This window comes from Sorex araneus, chromosome 3 (genome assembly GCF_027595985.1).
Source record: "Sorex araneus isolate mSorAra2 chromosome 3, mSorAra2.pri, whole genome shotgun sequence".
NCBI lineage: Eukaryota > Metazoa > Chordata > Mammalia > Eulipotyphla > Soricidae > Sorex > Sorex araneus.
The window spans coordinates 124,371,418-124,382,217 of record NC_073304.1 but is presented as its reverse complement, the minus strand read 5'-3'; the positions used below and the strand labels follow the sequence as shown (position 1 = coordinate 124,382,217).

Genomic DNA, 10,800 nt, shown 5'->3' with positions numbered 1-10,800 from the left:
CGTGAATTGCATAAAGATGTAAATTGATATTTTTCCAAATGTGATAACCAGTTGCCATGGGCTCTTTCTTGGACACCCACTTTTAACAGGCAGGTGGTCACCCCTCACTTCCCTTCATCCTCCACCTCCAGTAGCTAAACCTTTGAAGGACCCCTGCAGTCCTCCCCCCATCTTCCCTTCCTATCCCTAATTGATCTCCTCAGATCTCCTTCACTCAAGGTCTGGCAACAGCTTGGACCTCAAGCTCCATAATCTCTGTTTTCCTTGCCAAAGAGGCCACTTCCTGATATTGATAATTATTTCACTAAAAAGCAGACGACCATTCATTACAGAGAAAATGGAAAAGAAGGAACAATCGGATAAATAAATAAAAGCAATAAGCTCCAACCAAGTAATATTTTTGGCCTGTATCTTTTCAGACCTATTTCTGTGGGCTTGCCATAGTTGAGATCACATGTGAATATATAATTTTAGGTCTTGACTTTTTTTCTTAATGTACTATTTATACAAGATAGCATTTTCCATTTTTCAAATAAAAACTTTGCAAATATTTTATAGTGTAATGGCAAAATGTTCTCAGATAGTCTCTAGTAGGTATTAGGGCATGAATGTCTTCGGAGGTCATTAGTTATTCCACCCCCTACTACAATTTTGCCAACATATAGCATTCCCATTTTTTGGACCAATTTGATGAGTGGAACATTAAAACACTGATTATAAGCACATTTGTATTTTATTATTTTCACTACAAATTTTTAGGACTTGCTAGCTCACCCATATGTCTATTGAGATATTAATATCATGCTTACCAAATTGAAAATGCTTTTATGTATTAAAACCATCAACCTTTAGTTTGTTTGTATATATTACAAATATTTTCCTCCCAGTGGATTGATTGCTATTTTAATGTTTGTGTGTTTTCACTGCTCCTTTTCTTCCTTTTTCAATTAATTTTTTAATACACAGAAAAATTTTCTCTGTTGGGGGTACAGTTCTGAGTTTTGACAAATGCAACACAGTTAATCGAACCTTCCTGTCCCTAGACTGTAATGTTTATATTCTTTTGTAACCGTTTAATTTGTCTATAATTTTGGTGAGATGGAACCAAAATGGACTACAGACCAAAATTTTAAATGTTATTTCATAAAATCTGTAACTTACAATTTCCTTCAACTCCTTTAACCTTATTAAGTATTCCCTGTCGGGAGAGTATTCATGCTTCTATAGTCTTTCTAATATTATACTTGGTTCTTTAATCCATATAAATTTATTTTCAAATACAGTAAGATGAGACTCTAAATTGATTTTTTTCTAAGTTGCTATATTATTGGCCCAGCACCACTTATTGAATAATCCATTTCTCCCCCACTGTTTCGTGGTTCCTCTCTAGGGAGATATTTAAGGGTACAATTTCAGGAAACTAAATAAATCCTTGAATTTTTTTTAAAGCTGAGTTTTGTTGTTGAAATAAAAAAAAAGTAACCGTAATTTCCTAATAAAAAATAAATTAGGAGCATTTGGGTCTCGAAGTCATCATTTTCTTTCTCGGCTTTGTTGATGAGTTAAGTGAAAAGCGACAAGTTTGGGCACATTCTATTCTGAAATCACCCACATCCCAACCTGGGGTGTCCAGTTCCTATTTTTCACCTTCTAAAGCTTTCTCTTCTCTTTGAAAAAGCCCACTTTCTCTCTTGTGAATGCATTTTCTTTACTCTCGTTTTTAATGTTGTGGTTTTTTTGTTTTTTTTTTTACTGACTCAGAGCATACCCAACTGTGCTCAGGGGTCACTCCCAGCTCGGTGCTCAGGGAACACTCCTGAGCTTCAGGGGACCATAAGGGGTGCCAAGATCAAGCCCAGGTTGGCTGCATGCAAGGCAAGCACCCTGCCACTGTACTATATTTCTGGCCCATTCTCCTTTATAATAAAATTTCCCTACTTAAGAAAGGGACTCTGCGCCAGGCTGTTTTCACTTGGGGTGACCCAAAAGGGGGCGGGTGATAACCCTCCCCACCCCAGGGGACTCAGCCCTGGCAGCCGACCTCCACTGTCCAACCGCCACCATGCAGACCACACAGCCGCATATATATACATACATACCTCTTGTAGAGCCCGGCAAGCTACCGAGAGTATCCCGTCCGCACGGGCAGAGCCTAGCAAGCTACCCATGGTGTATTCGATACGCCAAAAACAGTAACGATAGGTCTCATTCCCCTGACCCTGAAAAAGCCTCCAGTTGCTAGGAAAGACGAGTAAGGAGAGGCTGCTAAACTCTCAGGGCTGGGAGGAATAGAGACATTACTGGTGCCTGCTCAAGTAAATCAACAAACAATGGGATGACAGTGACACAGTGATACTAAAAAAAAAAAAAAAAGGCAATCCATTAGTGGTAATAGAATCTCAAATAACTTCTTGGTGAGAAAACGTAATTTGTAATAGATGGTGTATGTACACGTGTGTGTTTATGTGTTTACATGTGTGCACATGTGGGTGTTGTTTGTTGAAACACTTATTCCTCAGAGGGTGTTCTCTACCCAGCAGCATTAGCTGATGCTGAGACCTCTTGCAAAGTCAGGGTCTTACTCTCAACCCCATTTTACTGAACAGAAGCCTGCATTTGTGGGGAAGGGAGTTTGGACCCAACCCAGAAGTGCACAGTGCTCAGAGGCCATTCCTGGTTCTGTGCTCAGGGGCCACTCCTAGTGTTGCCTGGTGCTTGCGGGCCACGCAGTGCTGGTCCCAGGATTTAACCAAGATCATCCACTTGCAAGGTAAGTTATTAATCTCTATTCTATCCTTTCAGCCCCAGGAAGGCACTTTTGTTTTAGTTTGGTTTTGCTTTTGTTTTGTTTTGTTTGGGGGCCAACGCTGGTGATACTTAGAGGATTATTCCTGGCTCTGTCCTCAAGAATTACTCCTGGAAGTGCTCAGGGGCCCATATGGGATGTCAGAGATCGAACCTGGGTTGGCTGAGTACAAGACAAGCACCCTATCTGCTGTACTATTACTCCGGCCCCAGGAGTGTACATTTTAACAAGATTCCCGGGGAATCCAGGGGCACAAAGCAGTCTGAGAACTGGCTTCATCATAGCCTTAGTTAGAGCTAACACTTTGTCAAATTCTCTGCATAAAGCAAGGTCTTCTGATCACAGAAAAGCAACAAGATCCCATCCAGATAGTCCCATTCAAAAGAAGCGAGAGCCACCATATAGCTCCAGGACTGAATTGGCTGGAACTTCCCTCAACATTACAAGCTCCCTGGGCATACTCTTGTCTGTCAACATTCCTGTGACTTGGTCACTCCCTGCTTCTTTCATTCATTTCATCTCCCCTGCCCCCACCACCTCAAGAGAGACTGATTGTCTCTCTCCAAAACTTTCTGGCAAAATTCCACAACTAAGTAGTCTGTTTGCTCTATTATCCAACTCATCTATTAAGCAGAACTTCACTCACAGACTTTCTCATGGCCAATGTGTGTGTGTGCTGGCTATCTTTGGCTCTGTTGGAAGCCCACCAACATGAAGTCCCCGTCCTTATCAACACAAGTGATGTCATTTCCCTTAGGAAGGTCCACGAACGTGTTGTCACGCACACTCTTCCATGCTTAAGGAAGACATCCCTGTGGTCCATCATAGCCCAGTTCCATCCCAAGGGATGGAACTGAATTTGTTGAACTATTCACAATCGCTCCCAAAGCACATTTGTATATGATTGGCAGACACTTAATTGTACCAGTGAGAAAAGGGTCACCGAGCACTCAAAGAACAGAGCTAGTGTATAATCCCACCAATACATCATAATCACAGCCTTGCTCACAACCATCCATCATTTTCCTACTATAACCAACTAATGGAGACTTTACCCACCCCCCTCTTTCTTTGTCCTGGTATTTTTCTCTTAATTTTCTGTGTTTGAATCTTTGGGGTGGGGTATGGCGAGGTCATGAGAGAGAGGGCTTTGGCCATACCAGGTGGTGCTCAGGGGATTTTATTGGTTCTGTGCTTAAGTGTACCTTGGTGACCCCTGGGGACCACACCCAGTGCCAGGAATCAAACTGGGGTAAGCTGCATATAAGGCAAGTGCCTGACCCCCGTGCTCTCTCAGGCCCCTCTCTGTATTTGACTCTTAAGTCCAGTCCCTGTTTGAATTCCACAGGCTGGTTATTAACTCCATTACTCTGAGCTGTTTCCACATTAAAGACACAGAACAAGCTTTCTAGGTGGCCAGGGATGGGGCAGAAGCTGTCCCACAGTCCCATTCCCATGATTCATCTTAAGTCTGAATTAATTCTTTCTCTTCACAGGGATTCAAAACTCATTTTAGCCAAATAAGACATAATGGTCCATGCTCATTTGCTGAGCAACTGCCAATCTTATGAAGAAATAGGAGGAGATCCAGTCTCCATGCTTGAAGACCTCACCTTCTGTAAGAAGACAGAACCAAGCTGTCATTCAGAGAAAAGCAAGTATGGAAACAGGAGCTTTTAGTGAAGGGTAATTGTGCAGACCAGGCAGTCTGGCAGAGTGCTCACCTATATATTAACACTGCTTTGCAGCATAGTGAATGGATCTGGGAAGCATCATGTTGAGAGAAACAGACTCAGAATGATCTCTTTCATATGTGGGATATAAAGAAGCCCCATAGAAGCGTATCAAATGCCCAGTGGCAACAGAACTGGAAGGAAAACTGGTCTCCAGTAGGGAGCTTGCCCCTAAGGCAGAGTTGGGGAGAGATAAGTTAGGAAAGAGAACACTCGGAAAATGGGGGAGGGGAAATTGCCTGCCACAGAGGGAGGCTGGGAGGTGGTCAGGAAACCAGGGATTTTGGTGGAGGGTAGTAAGCACCAATGAAGGGATTAGTGTTAGAACAACATGTGCCTGAACCTCAATCATAAATGTCTTTGTTATCGTGTGACTCAATATATTTATTTTAAAATTACATTGTCCGTAAATGGTAATGTCTAATTCACCAACTGGCTCATTTGTTTTGTTCATTTACTCATTAATTCATTCAACCCATCAATCACCAAACATATGTTGGACACTCAGTATCATTAAGTTCCCATAAATGCTGATATTATTATTATCATTATCATTATTATTATTATCATCAGCCCTGCCAGGCCTAGTCACAGTGCCATCAGACATAGAGCCGTGGTGGCAGTGCGCACAGTGGCTCATCACTGTGGGGTGCTGTCAGCCAACCAGCGGGTGACCTGGGACTCAGCACAGGTGTTCGACCTGCTACAGACCCTCTGCAATAGGGTCCTGCTCTGCCAGCTGCTCAACAACCTCCGGGCGCATGCCATCAACCTCAGGGAGATCAACCTGAGGCCGCAAATGTCCCAGGTGCTGCCCAGAGACACAGGCAGGTGCGTGTTTGTCAGTGTGCAGGTCATTACAACATGCGAGTTGACCAAAAGCTTACATTAGGTACACTGGGAACACCTGTGAAAGCTATTAGAGGTTGCCCCAAAAACCTCTGTCCCTCTCGGAGAGCCCATCAAGGTATGGAGAGTATCGCACTCACACGGCAGAGCCTGGCAAGCTACCCGTAGCATACTCGATATGCCAAAAACAGTAATAGCAACAGTCCTCATTCCCCTGATCCTGAGAGAGTCCCCAGTACGCCATCGGTCTACACTAGCACATGACAGGGACGAATGGAGACATTACTGGCGCCTGCTTGAGCAAATCGGTGAACAACGGGATGACAGTGATACAGTGATACAGTGATTATTATTCTCATTTTACAAGAGGAAACCAAGGCCCACAGAAACCACATGACTTGCCCTAGGCCACACTGCTCACAACTAAGGAGCTAAGATCCAGGTGCAGGGTGGTCACCTGATTCCCAACCCTATAATAGCTGTTGAGTGGCTTACCCAGCTTTGGGATCCCAAAAAACAGGAAAGTGGGTACCCCCAGAGGAAGCCAAATAAGAAGTTTCACTGATAGATAAACGAGATATTTTCTCAGGGTAGCAATAAACACTAGGGCCAGGGAGATAGCTCAGTGAGTTGAACACATGTGTTGCATGGAGGAAGCTTGGGTTTGATCCTCAGTACCGCATGATTCCCAAGTACCACCTGGAGCAACTCCTGAGCACAGAGCCAGGGGTAGTCCCTGAGTACCACTGAGTATGACTGCCCACCCTCCCATCACCACCAACATTTTAAATTAAAAAAGAAAAGAACTGAGAGCTAAATGAAAGACTTTACAGCCTCTTGTATGAGAATCTGGGAGGTGAAGAATAGCAGGGCTACTGGGAGGGGCAGGCCTCTCCTTAGGCCTCCTCAGAGTGGAGGGCAGCGGGCAGAGAGCCCTGATACATAGAGGTGAGTGCTGATGGGGTGAAGGTGGGAGTGTGTTTCAGATCATGCCATGTTCCAGTGCCCAAGCGAATTATACATAGGGATGGCAGGTGAGGAGAGATTCTGAGGTCCTGAGTAGCAGGCTATGCCCAAGTGCCCCAGGGCATGTGACAACTACATCATCAAGGTAGTTGTCAAGATCACAGGAGCCAGCAGTCCTGGCAAGGCCCCCACTGTGGACCCAGAACCCCTTACTTACTTCCTTGCATTATAAAGGCACTTCCTTTGGACCCTGGCCCAATTCACCTAAGAAAGAGGTGGGAGGCTAGCTGAAGGAGCAGATAACATTATCCCCCAAATCCCAGGCATCAGAGGCACTAGTTAAAGATACTGTATGCTGGTGATTGTTAAAAAGAGAGAAGAGAAAGAGAGAGAGAAAGATCAATTCCCTTCAACTACTACTTAGCGCATAGGATTCTTCTAAGAAAAGACCAGAATGATTGCAAATGAACCACACTTTCCTTGATGATCAAGCTGCTGTCAGAGTATTTTGTGAATCTGTTACACAACAGGGGCACATGCATGTACACACACGAACACACACATACAGAGGAATCACATTATTCACACCCAAGCAGAGGTGAAATCACATGCAGCACTCTAACCCTTTTTAAAATGCTGAACTATATTAGACATTGGAGAAGGGAAGTTTTTTAAATTTATTTTATTAAGAGAGGGGAATAGAGAAGCACTTCAGCAGTGTTGGGGTGCCAGGACTGAAGCTGGGGCTCGCACGTGCACTCTAGTCCTTTTGTGCCATTTCCTTGGCTTCAATATTTTTACGCATTCTTTAAAATCTCTCCAAGTAGGGACAGTTAAGTGCATGCTCGGCCCAATATCACATGACTTCCTGAATATTACTGGGGTTGCTCTGGAGGCCCCCTGAGAACTGATGTCAGGGTGACCCAAATAATCCCCCACACCCTAGGGCACCAAAAGTATTGAGTTCTCAGACCCTCACACTGAACCACCCACACAGCTGGCCAAGTGTCCCTGGTAGAGGCCCTCAGCAACCTGAACACTGCTTAAAAGCTCCCTTGCTGCACCCCAAAATTCTTTTCAAGGCACCTTTATACATATTCTGGAGACCAACCAAGTGGAATTGGGAATAGACAACTGATTCTCCAAGGGAGCAACAAGGTGAAACATGCATATCTTTCAGGCTGCTGTCCCACTGGGCCAAACCTGAGAGAGGCAGAAAAAGCTGGAGAGCACAGATACCAGGCAGAGCACCTGCTCCCCTTTGACGGAAGGCGCTATCCTGGAAGTAGGAGGAACTGGAGTCCCAGACATGGTTCCAACATCCTTCTGGAGGGTAAGCCTAGAGGTCCTGAAACTTACCCAGAAGCACACAGATGAGAGGGAGAGAGATGTTCCTTCACTGACAAATAAGTTCAACAGTCACCTGTCTTGATTGCTTTAGTATTCCCCAACCTGACCCTGTTGGGGTCTGATCCAGAAGGTATGAAATAAGGTCCATCCCACATCCCACATTCGCTCCAGTTCCTTTCCCCTCCCTCCACACTGTGCACAGTGCCTGCTTCTCCTTCCCTGGTACCAAGGATCTGGACCCCCATGTTTGACATGTGAAAGTAAAAGAAAGCATTACACCAACACTTGGGCTATAAATCTTATTGTTATAAGAGTAAATGTCAAGAAAGTCCCATGCACTTTTCCACTTCATGTTTGTGACCCTAGGAAGGTCACACTGGAGCCCTCCAAAAGGAACCGTTATTCTCTTCAAAATATTAGAGTGACATGGTAGAGTGTCTGGAGCAAGTTACTCAAGGTCAATGATGGTTCTTTATCATCATCATCACCCTTATAGTATTACTGTGTTAATCCAATTTCTCAAGGTTGATATGCATTCATTCATTCCTACCAACAAATGTTGATACATGATCTTCTATTTGTTTGGCATCAGACATCCAGTATTGGTCAGCAATAAAAAGACTCCATGTTTTCAAGAAGTTATAGGCTAGTAGGGATAGGAAAAATAAACAAACAAAAATCAACTTTAACATCAAATAAATAAAGAAAATTAAGACTGCAGGGAACAAGTGAGGAGCACTGTTTTATATGAATAGTCAAGGAAGGTCTCTTGGAATAGCAATTCCAGGAAGGGATGACTCATGCTGAAATCTGGGGGTAAAGATTCCAGACAGGGGAAATGGTAGGTGCCAGGGCACTGAGTTGTCAGCTTGCTTGGTAGGTTAAGAAAATTAGAGAAAAGTGTGCCTGGACCAGAGTAAGTAGAGAAAAGGACTGTGGAGGCCAAGGTCAAAGTGCTGAAGAAGGTCAACTATGGCCTTGCTTGTCGAGAGAAGAGTCTACATTTTATTTGGAGATGAGATGCCTCCTGAGGGTTTTTAATAAAGAGTTTATATGTTGATATGGTCAACAATTTTATTGTTTTGATTTCTTGTTTGGGGCCATACCCAGCAGTACTCAGGACCCACTCCTGGCTCTGTGCTCAGGGATCATTCCTGAAGATGTTCAGGGGAACTTGAACCAGGTGAGCCAAGTGCAAGGCTAGTATCTTAACCTATATACTACTTCTCTGGACCTAGCCAACAATTTTATAAAGATAATATGCCTCGTGAGGTATGGGCCAGCAGTGACAAGACACGCAGGGCCTCACGGGATGGAGGTGAAGCCGGCCCTTGTCCTCCCTTGCCCCAATGAGACCCGAGTCACCACCCACGAATGGTCCCTCTGGCTACTGATCAAGCTGCTTAACGGCCATGATCCCAGAGGCTTTTTGGCAGAAATCCCTCCAGATTTAATTATTAAAATTTTAGAATTACTAAATTTCAAAACATCATATGATAGTCATAATCAGCAATAGAAAACAAATTGTCTAATGTTGCCTTTTCGGCAGGTCTGAGTGTTGGGGGAAAATCTCAAAAAATAATGGTGGGTTGGGTGTCAAAACATTGAATGTAATCAAAGTAGAGAGAGAGAGTAATGTGGAAATCATATGCCACAGAGTAGGTAGAGGGTGTGGGATAGGGGGCATACTGGGGTTTTTGGTGGTGGAAAATGTGCACTGGTGAAGGGACAAGTGTTTCATCATTGTATGACCAGCACAAACCCAAAAGCTTTGTAACTGTTTCACAGTGATTCAAAAAATAAATTTATAAAAAGAAAAGAAAAGTAATAAATCCAAGAGATCCTGAACATTGGAGACTACTTGAAGAGCATTTATGGAGCAAGCATTAATAATTTATATGCAGTTTAATGGAGTATAGTCTGTTTGGTGTTTCTCTGTGCTTTATGCACTGTAGCTCTGTCGTCCCATTGTTCATTGATTTGCTCGAGCGGGCACTTGTAACATCTTCATTGTGAGACTTGTTGTTACTGTTTTTGGCATATCAAATATGCCACAGGTAGCTTGCCAGGCTCTCCGTGTGGGCAGGATACTCTCAGTAGCTTGCCAGGCTCTCCAAGAGGGATGGAGAAATCAAACCCAGATTGGACGCATGCAGGGCAAATGCCCTACTCCAGTCCTATGTTTCATAGTCCTGTGTTTTATAGAGAAAAAAATATTACATAAAATAATAAACTTTGTATATGCATATTTAAAAAAAGAAGATAACATGCCTCTGTGTGGGAAACAGTTTGGCAGTAGTGAAAACTGATCAAAGCTGTTCAATTAAGACATGAAATTCTAGTGTCAAGTCAGGATGGTGATAAAAAAGAAACTAAGGGGTCCTGGGATTTGGGGTGGATTATAAAAGTTGAGCCAGTGGGTTTTGCCACCATGTTTAATGGGAAGTATGATAAAAAGCAATCAATAGTAACTTCAAGGTCAAATTCTGCTTCCATTTCTTAAAATGAGAAGTTTTTGCTTAATTCAATTTCCAAAGAGTCCTGGAGAAGGTTGGCCAGCCTCACTGGCTTTCTCCTAGGAAGAAAATCATCAGAACCAAACTTAAAGAAGCTCTATGGAAAGAGATGGGCTCAGCAATAAAGGAAATAGGCAAGGTGAAAATAATGAAGTACATGATGTGATTATTTTCATAGTTTCCAAACCTTCCCCCAAATTACCAGACTTTATAAATATTGGGTTTGGTACTCATTTCAGCAGCACATATGCAACTAGAGCAACAAGGAGAAGATCAGCATGGCCCCTGAGCAAAGATGACATGCATGCATATTTGTAGAGTGTTCCATACATTTGTTAAAAATAAAGAATGTCATGCGTGGTCTGATTTCAGAGGATATGGGCTTTGTGCCCACAACATTGAGGGAAATTTAAAGAGATTGGTAGGAAATGTCTTACCTGTGAGTCTTATCTTCTCCTCAGAGCAGTAATTCTCTTACAGACAGAGAGAAATGCACAGTATTTTTAGACTTTGGGAATGTATATGTGCTCCATGCAGTCTTCACCTTGAACCTGACTCGAAGACATTAAGTGGATTCCAC

At 43.3% G+C, this 10,800-nt stretch overlaps 1 non-coding gene across 1 annotated transcript; it reads left to right on the top strand.

Moving 5' to 3' along the window:
- Positions 1–10,446: 10,446 nt before the first annotated feature.
- LOC129403912 (U6 spliceosomal RNA) lies at positions 10,447–10,554 on the top strand. The gene has a single exon (XR_008629553.1). It is a non-coding gene; the product is annotated as a U6 spliceosomal RNA (small nuclear RNA).
- The last annotated feature ends 246 nt before the right edge of the window (positions 10,555–10,800 follow it).